The 11,205-nt window shown below is 41.3% G+C and overlaps 1 long non-coding RNA gene across 1 annotated transcript; it reads right to left on the bottom strand.

Moving 5' to 3' along the window:
- Nucleotides 1-414: 414 nt before the first annotated feature.
- LOC118178301 lies at nucleotides 415-4,596 on the bottom strand. Its single transcript, XR_004756117.1, has 3 exons — nucleotides 4,484-4,596; nucleotides 2,754-2,821; nucleotides 415-1,466 (listed from the first exon to the last, which is right to left on the bottom strand). It is a non-coding gene; the product is annotated as an uncharacterized LOC118178301 (long non-coding RNA).
- Nucleotides 4,597-11,205: the final 6,609 nt, after the last annotated feature.

Genomic DNA, 11,205 nt, shown 5'->3' with positions numbered 1-11,205 from the left:
ACAACCTTACCTTCTGATGGAGTCAGGACACATGCAGTCATTCAGACCTTTGCAGGAAGTCTAAATGATTTCATCGGGGATATTCAAGGTACTGCTGGTAATGATCTTAAGTAAGTGACCTAGCTACAATGTTATCTTGGCTTTGAGTAGTAGTTGTACTAGATCATCTCCAGAGGACCTTCCAATCTAAATTATGATTCTGTTCTATCTATTAGTATGTATATTTTGATGTGTGTATTAGAAAGGGGAAAGTTACTCTAATGAATTCCTGACAAGTGATATTGTCCATAGACAGTAATTAATTCTTCCCTGATGATAGTCTTTGAGGCATCAGAATCGATGCACAAGGTTAACTTCTTTCACACTGGTTTGTAATGAAGGAACTACAGCAAAATGAATGCCAGAAGACCGTGCTATGATGCAACAGGGTTTTAATACAAACAAGAAGTGGAATACATTCTTGTAGAATGAGGCAACACAGAGACAAAGAATGTAATTTCCATTTCAACAAGGACTACCATCAGTCAGAGTAGCACAGGGCTCACAAGATACTCTTCTTTCAGTTGGACCCTTTCACAGTTAAGTCCCATTATTTAATTACTTTCTTCAGTTTCAGAAAGATCAAAAGATCAAAACATAAAATGAGCAAATGACAAAGTGACGCAACATTGGGATTGTAAGCCTTAGATAAAATGTAGCGCAAAGAGATCCTAAGTGACCCCAACTCCTACTGACACCAGCTGGAGCAGAGGCTGCTTGGCATGTCTAATTTCCAGGCCTATATATCAATCATTAGTTTGTATCTTATCATTTTTTCAGTCATGACTTTTTCTTAAAGACTTAAAATGGCCCACAGTTTCCATAGCGATACCTATAGTACCCTCTAGAAAAGGGGAAATAATTTCTACCATAACCTGAAAAAAACGAGTTTCGGTAAAAGCTTCCCAAACGAGAGATTCCGCCACCACAAGAGCCCTCCCCACCATACGAGCTACCTCCCATGCCACCATAAGAGCCCCCAGAGCCATAGGAGCCATGGGAACCCATCCCATAGGAACTGCCTCCACCACAGGAGCCGCCAGAGCCCATTCCTCCACCTCCGGAGCCCATTCCTCCACCTCCGGAGCCCATTCCTCCACCTCCGGAGCCCATTCCCATTCCTCCACCTCCGGAGCCCATTCCCATTCCTCCAGAGCCCATCTGACCCTCAATTTCAGGAATGGCAGTTCCCACAAAGCTTTCCTGAGGACACGAGCTGATAATGGGTCCTGGGAAAGTCACGACAACAGGTGGTGCGTACACAATTGCTCTTGAATCGCCACATGAGCTGACGCATGGTTCATTATAACAGTTGACATATGGTTGCGAGCACGTCACTTCACACGGTGAAGCGCAGCGGGAGCTAAGCATCTGTCCATAGGTAGACATCATTCCAGAAGGCAAGTCAACCTGAAAGGTAGAGAGAACTGGCCCAGTAAAGTTAAGGCCAGAGGAGTGAATGAACAAACAGTATTAGAGTAATTTGTTCTATGTAGATGTACTGAATGGCAGTCATCTGAACAGGTGCAAATATACACCTCCAAGTAGTCTACATTAAACTTAAGATTTAGTGATTAAAAACTAATAATTTTTTTTTAAAAAAATCACCATTTCTAAGGCACACTCCATTCCGCTTTGAATCTTACCATTTTGTTTACTTTTTCTTAACCCAGAATCCTTATATAGCTCTTTTTTTTCCCTATGCCTTCCACCATCATAACAAATACCACCCTCTCTTGCACATAGTACTGTTGTTAGAATAAGTTTCATGAGACCCAAAGTCACACTGTATTTGTACTACAGGACAGAGAGAAATAGGACACTAGTGGAGGAGCTGGAATAAGAATTCAAGTGCACCAAGCTCTTGTTAATGACAGAATTTATTTATATTTCAGATTTTTCTTCTGGTCATTAATAAAGCACTGGTAAAAAAAAAATAAGTAAATAACATGTTGACAAGTCTCAATGGACTTGTCAACACTACAAGGCAAATCCCTTCCAGAAAGCAAGACCTGGATGCAGACATTTAGTTCCATTCATTGTTTGAAAAACATAACAAAGCTTTTCTTAACAGCCAACGTATGTGCAGGGTCAAAACTACAGACCCTGGTAGTCTAGATGCAGAAATAATTTTAGGAAATTATTGTGATACAAAGTAGCAAACGAAAAGTTAATGAAGAAAAAACTAGTTGTTTACGTGGGATGAGTTTGCTCAATTTCAAAGTAGCAATATCAGTCAGGTCCCATGAGAGTTGGGAATTCTCTATTTAATTCTATTGCTAAGTTCTTGAAAACAACAATATTCTGCTTAACACCTGGACAGGTATCCTGTTCTCATACAGCATATGAAAACCTTTGCCTCTCACTAAGGGTTTTACATCATTCTCTTATAACTTTTTTGGTTTCATTTTCTGTATGTGAACTCAGAAAGAGCAACGGAGGAAGTAACAGCATCTTTCATTTCTTCTAAATGGGTATAATTGCTCAATTCCTAGGAGCTGCTATCATCCACATTCTTGAAACTGCCACTCATTTTTCCACTCACTCATGGTGATGCCTATATCCACCCTATTTGCACATTACAATTTCGAAGTAAGATGTTCTTAGAGAATAAGTTCCTACCCTAAAACAGGATAGGACAAATAACCTCATAATAATACTACCTATAAAACCATGTCTATAATTACAAACAGATACAGTTATATTGGACTTACCCAGTCACCAAGAGGAATAAGTCAGCAAAGGCAGCTAGAGACACCCAAGTTACGAGTACTTTTATATGCTGTCATAGAGAAGAGAAATTGGGAGACACCTTTATGCAATCATGCTCTACATCTTGTGAAACGGAATGTTTTCCCCAGTGATACCATGCTTTGTTGCAAGTGCTTTGATAACAGCCTGTGATTAGTAGATAATTTCCAGTCCCACACAGCATAGTACATGCGTTCCTCTCCTTCCCCCTCCCCTTTCATCTTTTTGCTGAAAAATCTCATGGTAAAATAAGTGCATTTCTTTTAAACACTTGTGATTGTGAAGATAGCTCAGAAGAACAAAGAAAGCAGGATTCCAGTCTATCATTTGACATCTCATATAATAAAAACTATTGACCTAGTGGAATTTTCCTTTTTAAAGAAATGAATTATTTTCACATTAAATATTTTTTTTTTATTAATTAGCCATTAATGTCTACAGCCATTGTGTACACTAGTCCAGGGGCTTTGGGACTCTAGAGTTTATAACTTGGTACCATCCTCTGAAAAGATGCTCTCCTGCATGTGAGCACAAAATTCAATTAGAAATCTAACTGAAGAGATGGACTAGGCCAAGCTTTTTACAATCTATCATCAGTTCACGTTCTCAAGAATTGATTCTTTTCTAAGATGCTTTCAAAATAAACATAAAAAAATATAAATAGCTATGAAGAAATTGATAGTTCCTTCTCCAACATTCATGTCAAATGCCAGTATGAAGAGAGAAAACATGTTACGTGTGGGATTAGAAAAGGCATTATGTGAAGTACAGGTCCATAACCTCAAGCACAATAAATTCACAAGGCCTGTCAAATGCTGATGCTGTGATTCACCTAACCACATTTATATCATAAACCTCCTAGCTATCCTCTTGTGGCAAATTATTAAAACTGAAACTGACAAAAATAAATAAATAAATAACAGGTGACTTTATTTGTGTTTCATGACCATCAAATCAGTGTAATAACCTAATAACCAGAGGAATGTAAACAGCCAATAGAGATACGACAGCAAGCTGCATAGAATAATGAGTCATAATTTGTGGGAATGAGAAGTAACTAATAATTACAGAGACTGACAGCTGATGCAATTAAAGGAGCTACTAAGCTAAATATTTTATAAAAGTATATAAAGACTCAAACATTTTGAGTTTTTTCTAATGCATGCACAACTTGTTGGTCTTACAGCTTCTTAACTACCTACAATACTACCTGCAGAACACCACACTGGCTTGACAATCCATGTAGTGGTAACTGAGGCTTTTCCCTGGCAGCTTTAAGCAAAGTGAATTGATGGTTTATATAAGGTAGAAAACCAAAAGAGTAGGTAAGATCTTTCAAGCCCGAACTGCAGTCAACCTTCACATTATATTGATACATTTTAAAATAAACAAACAAATAAATGGAATACATGGGTAATTGGCAATATTCCAGCATGCTTTTCCACTTCACCTGAAAGTTAGTTATCTTCCACCAAAGAATTATTTCAAAAGTAAAGAAATGGGCATCCTCCCTCAACAGGTGAAAACTTAATACTTCTTAAAATATAAAGAAAAAACATCAGAGATATTTTATTTTACTGTAAAGAATTTCTTACTTCACACACAGAAGCTGCAAACTAGGTAAAAAACATAAATCTGGGGTCTAGCTGAGGAACCCCACATACAGGGTTCACAGCTTTAGATTTAAAGTCACCTCAATGTAAGGTAATGCTGAAAAACTACCTAAAAGATTTCTCATCTTTCTTTTTCTGGGAAGATGAAGATGATGATGTTGTTGTGCATTACTGACTTTCTGGTTTTAGAAATCCCCATACTGTTCTCTGATGCTTACACAGCTGCTTTACATACTAAGATTAAATCTTAAAGACAAAGCTGGCATAATTGCTATTGCTCTCACCTGTGCCATGCTATAATTTTCTAAATTGGTTTGAAGGTTCATTTGTCTGAAAGGAAATTGCCTATGTTATTATTGCAGATTGTAACAAAACATTATTCTTAGCCTTTTTTTTTTTTTTTTTTCTGCAGATTTTATCATATCATAGCAATGCTGGGCAGATGTGGAATATAGTGGTTGCAAGAAAACAGCAAACACCATTATGCAGGAGAAAAAAAGAAAAAAAAAAAAAGGATGATAATCATGGTGGAAGAGTGCAGATTTGGGGGTGAGACTTACTTCCAGATGGAGATCTCTGCAATTAGGTATCAAAAAATACGTATTTAAGCATCTCTTGTAGGCTGCAGATACACTTAGTGGAGCCTGGAGACCTTTCCATAAACACTTAAGTGGTACTAAAGGACATGCTTCAGTGATGGGAGTTGGTAGGTCAGGTAGACAGTTGGACTTGATACTCTTAAAGGTCTTTTCCAACCTAAATAATTCTATTTTTCTAAGTGAACATAGAATTTCTGCTGCCTATTTGCAGTGTCAGTCTTTGAGACCACTAAAAGTTCAGAAACTCCACCTACATGGGGATCCTTTATTCAGTCACCACTGTGTTCCAGTTTTTGTTGACATTAAAATGTCTTTCTTCTATTTTTTGCCTTTTCCACTTTTGTCACTTAATCCCTTTCAGCATAATTCACCCTGCTTCCAAGGGGAATTCATAGTCACCAACTCCAGCCTGCTCATGTCCCTCTTACATCCTGGATACTGAGTCTCATCTTTAAGTATTTAATGACAAAATACAGCTTTCTAATTATGTGGATTTCCTCTCTTACAGAAAGGTTTTCTAGCTACAGTACAACAAAAAGCTGTGATTAAATAGTTATACACACAAATAATTCTGAAGCTGAAGAATTCTTTCCCACCACTAAATGAGATGCTTGGTGCTCTGGAATAATTACATTACTGTAATCTCACTGAGAATCTTTCATCTTAAAAACAAAACAGAACTGAATTTCTTTAATAGGTGAGTACTGCTCGCCTTGATAAAACCTGAGGGCATGCTAAATTGCAGCCCAAGGTGTATCTGCAACTTGCATGTCCATGTATAATTTTGCTTCATATCAAAGCTAGCCAACGTGCACCTCTTGAGCCACACATGGCATACCCATTACCCAGACACGTTCCTCAGGTCAGAGCCACCTCATTTGGGCAGTGATGTGGCTGTGCTTTTGGGGAGGATGTTGGCCCATCTGAATCCCCACACATGGGAAGAGCTGGCAGAGTGGCCTGGATGAGGCTTCTCCGTGAAGTAGCCCCACCCCGTCCCACCCCATAAGATCTGGACTCTGAGGAAGAAGAGATTCATGTCTTCTCTGTACCAGGGCTGCAGCAGACGGGTGAGGGACCTCGGTGAGAACCCAGAAGTTTGTGAAGGTGGGAAGGATGTAGTGTCACTGCCTGTTCAGGAAAATACAGCCCTGAACAGCACTTTTGTCTTTTGGTGAAGACCACGAAAAGTGCCAGAGGTTAGCTGAGCCTTCTTAGAATAAAAGTATGGTAGAGTTGTATATAGACCCATTCTTATGATAGGGGGTTCAGGTTTTGGAGTGTAGAGCCTCGGGACTTCGGCGTTTGTCAATAATCCATTTTTAGTATTTATTTTTAAATATTTTTCTTGGTGTTCGTGTTATGTACTGATACTGTCAGAGGGAATCTTTATCCCTGTATTTTCCTATGGCTCACAGAGGTGTGGTGCTAGCATCCAATTTAAAAATCTATTAATTCCAAAGCTATTAATTAAATCTTCATTCTAGTTCATTAGCTAATTAAACATTCTAATCTCAGAAAGAAAATCTGGAAGCTGACTTTTAGTTCCTTCAAGCCTATTGCCCTGAAAGAGCACTTCTGATGTCACAGAGTGCTGTTAAACACATTAAATTAAACACATTAAATTTGGAGACAGAGGAGGCTCTTGTCACCAGATAAATAAATAAATAAATAAATAAAAAATCTGCATTGCATTGGTCCTTCCAACTCAAGTTAATAAGGCTAAAACATGAATAAAAAGCTGCCATAAAGGCCAGTGATGAGAGAAGCTGTAGAGTCTCCTCCTTGGGGATCCTCAAAAGCTTCTGCACATGGTCCTGAGCATCTTGCTCTAGGTGGCCCTGCTTGAGCAGTGGTTGGACCAGGTGGACCCAGAGGTCCCTTCCCACCTCATCCATGCTGTGATTCAGTGCTCTCCTTGTAGTTCAAGTCACAACTTGAAAAGAGATTTAAACAGTAAAAGCGCCTTCCCACCAGCACCTTCTCTGTGTGCAAGATGCATTCTGCCCCTTCTCTTGTCTGTCCCATGTCTTGGCCTGCCTGGCTCTGTCATAAGCTTGGCTAATGTGCAATATTAAAATTATAATGACAGGTTATCAGTAATAAGGCTAATAATAATTAGGTGTGTCTAAATGCTAGATCCACCCTTATATATACAGTGCCCTTAGACAGGTTAGGTGGCTTTCAGGCATCAGTTATCTCATAAGATGATAATTTTCTGTGCCATGCAGGTGTAAAGAGAATTAAGGCTTGCAAGAAACAGGGAGAAGACAATGTGGGATGTTAAAGTGAAAATGAAAGGCGGTGTCCTTCTTAATGACAGAAAGAGCAGGGGAAGGCAGAGAAACAGCTGGGTTCCTACATGCAAGGCAAAATGAATGGAAGGCACTAAAACTGGCATTGCCAAAGAAAGAAGTGAAATGTGTTTGCAGGAGGTGGTTAGAGGCAGTTAAAGGAGGAAAGACCAAGAGCGAAGATCAAATTGGCAGAAAGATGCAGTATTATCAGAAGTGCCATTTTTTGTTAGACTGTTTACCTAAATGTCTCAAGGCATGGCATAGGCAGATAAGTACAGAACATTGAGGGTTCTGTGAACATGATGTGCATCAATTAATTCAGTGGACCCAAAAGACACATCTGTATTCCAGGCAGCAGAGCATTATGGTGCATGGGGTTGGATGCTATACACAAATTTCTCCAAAAGGGATCAAGCTGAAAGTCCCTAGGATGAACAGCCTGTGGCTCTTCTCTAAGAATCCTCAGCAAGGATCTCAGAGTACAGAGTATCTTGTGCAAGCTGCTTCATTCTCAAGAAAAAACAAAGTTAGCTGTTTTCAGGCTTTGTACTCTAAAAAATAGTAATAATAATAATAATAATTTGAGTCATCCTCAGCAGGTGAAAATGGGTTCCTGAGCCCTGTTGTGCAACTGGATTATCCTTAAACTCCTTGAACCACTGGACTGGATGGGGTGGAGGTAATGAGTCAGGACAGGGTCTTTGGGACTGGAGGTTCCTGAGAGCTCCACCCCACTGACGACCTCATTACCAAGTTTTTCACAACACTTTTTGCGTGAGCCATGCAAACAACATAAGCTTAATATCTCTGTACTGCCTCCTGTCTTATCTAGGGCGTGACACAGTTCACAAGCTCATCTTCTGAGATACAGTAATTGATCCATATCGGATCGATAAAGTAGGGCACATGGTAACATCTGCAAGACAAGTACATTTGCAAGAGTTCCCATCTTATAAAAGGAAAACTTCAAATCCCTCCAATTTCTGCCCTTCTAGGATTCCCTTGGCAGAAAATCAGAGTAGTGATGAATAAAAGTGATTAGATGAATTTTTAAGCTCTTCTTGATTGGAAGTGTGCAGCTAGGCATGCCCGCAGTGAGCAGGGCTGGTCTTCTAGGCAAGGGAACTACCTTATATTTGTGGGGGCTTGTTTTAGGAAGTACAGATTTACAGAGGGGTAGGGAGCGTGCATGGGCTGCTCATCTCCTAGGTGGACATCCATGTGAGCAGACCACAGTGAGGATGAAATTCCAGAGGCAGCATCAGACAGATGGACAGAAGCTGTCTTCCCAGAGCCTGGCAGCTTCCCAGGGAGACAGGGCAGGGTAAGCCAGGAGACTGGCAGGGATCCAGGCTGCTTCACATGTTTTCACCTTGCCATAAAGTTTCCTGCAATTCCGTTTGCCTTTGAAGTCTCTGGAAAAACAACTGTGTCTGGATGGGACTGCACAGGCTGCCTGCAGAAAAAGGTGCACGCCCTGATGTTCACAGCATCTGCTCACGGCTCACTGGCCCAGCAATGGGGAATTTGCATTTAGCCAGCTTTCACATTTCACTGGGGTTAAACAACTTTATGCATGCGTTAGAAATGAGTTTGCCTGAGAATTTTCTCTCCCTTGGGTTAAAACGGGCTGGTAGCTTGTGAGGATGGGCAGAGGTGTCAAACTGTATCCGCATGTTCCTGGAACCCAATGGGCAATGCTTGCACTTAAATTGTGTAGAAATCATCAGTGGAAAATAAGCATAGAACTGGGGGGAGCTGGATATTTTTTTCCTGAACCTAAATAAATAAAGAAAAAAATCAGTATCATCCCTCTTCATCTTACTGCTTTCAGCTGGCAGGTTAAGCCATGAAGTCTCAAAAACACAAGCAACAGGATGAGGGTCAAGTGAAAGTGTTTTGTGCACAGAGCTGGGGACTGCAGAGGGAGTTGTTTATTTTTTTCACTTCATGGGTGAGCAGGACTGGCAGACTTGGTTTTGATGTTTGCCATCTAAATTTCACCAGTAGGTGTGTGAAAATCGGGACACAAAGAGAGAGAAAATGAGAAAACGACAATAAGAATAATGCAGAATAACTTTAATGTGAAGGGAAAGGACAGGACAAGGCTTCTGGAATAAATAACAGATGGACTGATACAGTTTGAGATGCAAATTCTGTCACTCTCATGCTGCACTCAGGCTTCTCCTAGATGCCAGTGACACATATCACCAAATATTTATTTTTTTTTGTTGTTAAAGAAAAGTAAAATATAAATACAGGATTTGTTTCCCACTAGACTGCTTTCCTGCAGTGAAGTTGAAAGGCAGAAACAAATGGCTTGTGTTTATATAATATATGTGTATACTTATTTATCAAAGGAAAAAGTGAAGTGACTAATTCTCTTAAGTGAAAAGACGAGTCTAACTAGCTTTAGCAGGGAAAGGGTTTATAATGTCTTAACTGACTACGTTTGTGTTGATCTTGAAACAACTGCTGCCTGCATTTTTCTGGCAAAGCAATGCAAAAAGAGCAAAATGTTTCTGAGAATGAAATAATGTATGTTTAGTGTTAATGCAATTTAGAATTGGGGGCATTTTTTGGCCAAATTACCTGCTGGCCTGAGAATGTACTTGAGGAAAAAAACATTAACTTAATGTAAAGCATAATTTAAAGAAAACATAGGTAAATCTGCTTGAGAGAGGCAGTAGGAATCCACAAGGCCCTTGGACATGCTTGTTGGGGTTGGTGCTGCTGTGCTATGCTTCTGAGGTCTCTTTTTCTTCATTTGCTGCATTTGTAGTTTCTGTTTCTGGTTTCTCCTTCTCTGGAATGTGTTCTTCCCTCTCACTATCAGGTGGTCGGTATCGTCTGTAGCTGGGCCTATTGCAAGGATGAATCCAGTGGGAAGAAAACACATAGGAGCACCTTGGGGCACATTGAGGCAGGTAGCTGGGGATGAATCTCCCCACAGATGGCTCGGAGTGCAGGACTTCTGCCCCCAGAGACGTCAGTGGGGCTGGTGCACACCCCTGCGAGACAGCAGAACTTCCCACCACTGTCTCCTGTGGGCAGGTGCTGAGGATCGGCCCCGGGAACGTCACGACGACGGGAGGGGGGAATATAATGACTCTGGAGGCAGCGCAGGATACAACACAAGGGTCATTGCAGCTGGTAGCAAGTGGTTGTGGGCACTGCACGTCGCATGGATAGGAGCAGCATCCTGCGTGCCACCCCCCACCGAAGGACATCTGGGTGAAATGGTGGCAAACCTGCAGCACACAGTGAGACCACAGCGGTGTTTTGGGAAATGTTGGCACCCGCGCCCTGCCCCTCCCACACAGACACAAACAGCGCAAGCAGATAGGGGCCCAGCACAGGTATTTTAGTTACAGGGGCTGTGTAGGTAATGTAGATGCTGTCACAGAGGAGATATGAGATTCTAATTTCAGATGATGCTCCCATGTCAGTCCAGGCTCCCCGTCCTATTTCCTGTCCCCTTGCTTTGCTTATCATATCCCCATCACCCTGACTCCTTCTCATCCTGCCAAAAGGACACCTAAGCCTGGCTCTAACCATTCTCCACCCCAGGTAGTTCCCTCCAGCCCTTGCCCACAGGCCTTTCCCGAGGGCTCAGCTCCTCTTTTCCCTTTCCCAGGCACATATGCTGACTGGGCAGCCACCAAGGACAACTGGAGAGGTACGGCAGCTGTGGCTGGGGGCTTCAGCAGAACCACTGCTGGTGCCCTGAAGCCACTGGTCATATGGGAAGGGGTACTTGATATCCCTGTGCTGGAGAATGGATAAATATCCTTGTCTGGGATCATTTTGGTGTTTGTGATAGAGCACGCCCAGCCCTCGTTTGGATAATCACTTGTAATAGGATTCCTGCACCTATGCTGAGATTGCGCCGGGCGCTGTTATCAG

The sequence above is a fragment of the Oxyura jamaicensis genome, chromosome 25, assembly GCF_011077185.1.
Source record: "Oxyura jamaicensis isolate SHBP4307 breed ruddy duck chromosome 25, BPBGC_Ojam_1.0, whole genome shotgun sequence".
Taxonomy (NCBI): Eukaryota; Metazoa; Chordata; class Aves; order Anseriformes; family Anatidae; genus Oxyura; species Oxyura jamaicensis.
This window is presented reverse-complemented; position numbering and strand designations above follow the sequence as displayed.